This window comes from Cavia porcellus, unplaced genomic scaffold (genome assembly GCF_034190915.1).
Source record: "Cavia porcellus strain 051 isolate PalLab524CR breed Dunkin Hartley unplaced genomic scaffold, mCavPor4.1 scaffold_3, whole genome shotgun sequence".
Lineage (NCBI taxonomy): Eukaryota > Metazoa > Chordata > Mammalia > Rodentia > Caviidae > Cavia > Cavia porcellus.
The window spans coordinates 79,677,089-79,681,232 of record NW_026947486.1 but is presented as its reverse complement, the minus strand read 5'-3'; the positions used below and the strand labels follow the sequence as shown (position 1 = coordinate 79,681,232).

At 41.0% G+C, this 4,144-nt stretch overlaps 1 non-coding gene across 1 annotated transcript; it reads right to left on the bottom strand.

Annotated features, from left to right (window-relative positions):
• Nucleotides 1–3,337: 3,337 nt before the first annotated feature.
• On the bottom strand, nt 3,338–3,466 carry LOC111756157 (small Cajal body-specific RNA 20). The gene has a single exon (XR_002790637.1). It is a non-coding gene; the product is annotated as a small Cajal body-specific RNA 20 (non-coding RNA).
• Between the last annotated feature and the right edge of the window lie 678 nt (nt 3,467–4,144).

Sequence of the window (4,144 nt, the reverse complement as noted above, 5' to 3'; positions counted from 1 at the left end):
GGCCTCAGCTGTACAGGGCTCACCTTGGAAGCACAAGGTCCTGAGTTTGATTCCCAGAACACATACCCACAAAACTATCTTTAAGAGGGAAAAATTGAAAATTGCTGTTTTCCTAGCTGAAAAGTAACACAATGGCAAATCACACAATATAAGAGACATTCACAAACCAGAAGGCTACAGCTAACTATATGAGGTCCCCAAGCTATAGGAAGCTCAGAACTAATTAAAGGAATAAGAAATTAGAATAATTTCCACAGCATAATGGAGTCAGCAGGATTTCCCACTTGTATTTGAGCAAGAGAAATGTCCCCCTTTACTACTCTATCATCTATCTGCCTGCCTGCCTGCCTGTCTGTCTGTCTGTCTGTCTATCTATCCTAAGGAGAGAACCAAGGACTTTCCACACACTAGACAAGCGCTGTACCACTGAGCTCCATCCTCAGCCCCAAAGCATACTCTTAAAATTAGCATTTGAGGCTGAGGCAAAAGAATCATGAATTCAAAGCCAACCTAAGTCTCCTAGAGACCCTACTTCAAAAAAATCTCTAGACACATGCCTGTAATTCCAGCACTTGGGAGGCTGAGGCAGGAGAGTCACTGAGAGTTTGAGGCCAGCCTGGGCTACATAACGAGATCCTATCTCAAAACACAAGCAAACAAAAAAATCACTGGAAAAAATGAGCACACGTGGCTGGAATCTATCAAGAGCTCAAGACATAATGCTTGCCTGAATTAAAGTACACAAGCAAGGCTGGTCATGGTGGCACAAGCTTATAGTCTCAGCACCTTGGAGGCTGAAGCAGGAGGATCACTGTGAGCTCAAGGCCAGCCTGGCATATGTAGTGAGTTCAAGACTACTTTAACTATACAATGGGACTCTGTCACACACACAAAAATATATAGTAGACAACTAAGCAAGAAAAATGTTTTACTGGCAAACTAATTGCCTCAAGAAAATATTACAATTCAGCTCATATGCTTTAAATTTTTTACAGGACATCAAAATATCTATGGTAACATACAGTATTTAAAAGTTAGAATTATTTTATTTGATTTAGAAAAATATATATTAAGTTCAAGTATCTTGTATTTTTACATTGTCTTACAAAGTATGAGATAAGAAGCACTGTTTAAAAACAATACAGCTTTTGTGTCTTCTCATTGGATATTTTAACATTAGAAACAACTGTGTTGAGTAGGAATTTTGTACCATGTCATTGAATAAGTGTATACCAAATATCTACTGTGCCACGCATTAGTAGATACAGACCAGTGCTGTAGATACAGACAAAAAGCTCTCTTCACATAGAGTTTATGTTCTACTGTGGAGAACAAAAGTTAAACAAAATATAGGCAATAAGTGCTACTGGAGAGAGAACAAAATAGTGAAAAGGAAAAATAAGGAATCTAAAAGTAGGGGTAGATTGCGTTTAAACAGAGTATTCATGGAAGGCTTCACAAGGAAGGTGGCTTTTGAGCAAAAGCTGCAAGAAGGAAGGGAAGAGGGTGTGTGTCTGTCTGGGGTCACAGCCTTCCAGACAGAGGAGACAGCAAGTGCAAATGCCTGGAGGCTGAAGCATGCTTGGTCTAGTTGAGAAAGCTAGGCAGGTGGGGAGCCTGTGGTGAATGGGCCAGGGACAGAAGAAAGAAGAGATCACAAAGGTCATGGGTGGTGAAGGACTGGCACCATTGTAAGGATGCTGGCTTTTGCTGAATGAAATGACAGCCCGGAGAATTCTTTTTTCTTTTTTCTTTTTTTGTCTTTTTGAGACAGGGTCTCACTATGCATTCAGGCTGGCCTTGAGCTCAATTTGTAGCCCAGGCTGGTCTCGAACTTGCATTGATTCTCTTGCCTCAGGCTCCAAGTACTAGGATTATAGGCATGCACCATCAAGCCCGCAGGCAGGAAAGTTCTAAACAGACCACTATGCTCCTTCACTGCTGTGTTGTAGGCACACCAAAGGGGCCAAGGCTGCATGTAATGGTGGAGCCCATTCTCAGAAAGAAGTGATAGTCATCTCAAAAAGAGATGATGGTGCTTTGTCCCCTGGTGTTAATAGAGATCGTGAAACAGTCTTATTTTTTTTTTTAAAAAGAGCCTTTAGCCATTGTTGATGAACTTAATTCAGGATGTGAAACAGGTGTATTGGATTGCCCCAATATTTGGTATCCAATGGCCATTAACTGTGATGTGGAAGCCTCTGGAATGCTTTGTTTGAACATAATAAGCCTGAGATGCCCATAATAAAACCAGGGAGGATTACTGAGTAACTTGTTTTGGTCCAGCCCCCTGTGAGTATTGAACCCCTGAGGTATGGCTGATTTGAGTTGAGATATGGTGTAAGGATAAGATCCTCACTGAATTTCAAAGACTTCAGACAGAAAAAAAGAAAGTAAAATGTCTCAGTAGTTTTAATTCTGATCGCACATTGAAGTTATATTTGGATATATTGTGTGAAAAAATATATTACTGGCCTAGGGATTTAGATTAGCAGCAAAGCACTTATTTAGCATGTATGAGGCCTTGGGTTTGAGGCCCTGGGCTCAGTCTCCAGCACCACAAAAAGAGAGACAATATGTATTATTCAAATTAATATTATCTGTTTCTTTTCACTTTTTATATATAGCTAATGTTTAACATTATTGTTAGGCTCATATCATATTTCTATTAGGACACATTGGTGAAGTTGGTGTGTAAAGCCAAAACACTCGATGGGATTACCAAAAGAATGAGAGGAGTCGCTACAGAAAAAATCTAAAGAGTGGGGCCTTATTGACAAGACAGATAGATACACAGATAGACTCAACTTTTATGAAGCTATTATTTTAAACAAAGAAGCACATTCATAACACCTACAGACATCTATGTAACCTCACCCCACTATATTTCAAGTGAGGTTTAATATGAAAAAACATTTTTTTCTGCCTTGATATTAGAGTGAAATAACAAAAACTCTTGGAAACTTTTTTTAGAAAAAAATATTCCTACAACTGCAGAACTAAAACATTATGTTGTCAGTCAATCCAGAAAAGGTGACAGAAACAGGCATTGGGGCTCAGAAGCCGAGCCTGGGCTTCTGGCTGGTGCACTAGGTGTCAGGCTGGACTGCCTTGCCCGACTGTCTTGCCCCGCTGCCTGTGCTCTTCTCCAGCACTCATTCGCAGCGCTTCCTCAGTATGCCCGCAGCGCGAGCCCAGAGTGCGTGTGTTCTCCTGTGGTGGAGCCTACTGGGGGGCAGACTAGGCCAGGAGCAGGGCCATAGGAGACAGGGGCCCCAGCGAGATCGGGTCCAGCTCAGGGCGGAGTGCCTGCTCCGACCCAGTTCCCAGCCATCACACATGTGAAGGCAGGAAAACAAGGCTGCCCACTCGCGGCCTGCTGCTGATGCTCCTCCAGGGCTGATCTCAGCCTCCAGGCCCTGCTGAGGAGCTATGGGATCCCCAGCAGCCTCAGGGGCAAGAGGCCTGGAAAAATCATTTTAAACAGACTCATTGGAACAAAAAGAGGAACACAAATCTTCTGTTTCATAATATTTAAATACTCTCTAATTCATTTGTTTCAGAAATTATTATTTTGTAGGCTTGATGACATACATCTGTAATCCCAACAGTCTGAGACCTCCAAGGCAGGAGGATTGCAAGTTTGCATCCAACTTAAGCAGTTTAGCAATTTAGCATAAGCCCTGTCTTAAAATTAAAAAAAAAAAAAATAAGAAAAGGGCTGGTAATGAAGCTCCGTGAGAAAGTTTTGGGTTCAACCTCCAGTGCCAAAATACATGCATACATACATACATACTGAAATATGAAAGCAACATCAATACTTTTAGAAGAAAGTCAGATAGTAAGTATTCATGAGGATGCAGAAAAGTGGGAGTTGGGAAATTTTTACAAATTGCATATGCAGGAGTGTACTACCACTTCAAAGAACAATCTACCAGTTTATTAGAGTCAGACTCACAAACCCCACAGAAACTCTCACATATGTGCACAAGAAAACTGCACAAGAATATTGAAGTATGATCTGCCATGATGAAAAATTGAAAATAAACTACAGGTCATTTGGAAAATGGGTAAATGTATTGCATTCACATAATGATATAGTTAGTATATTGCTGCTCAAAGGAGTGAACTAGATGTACATGCA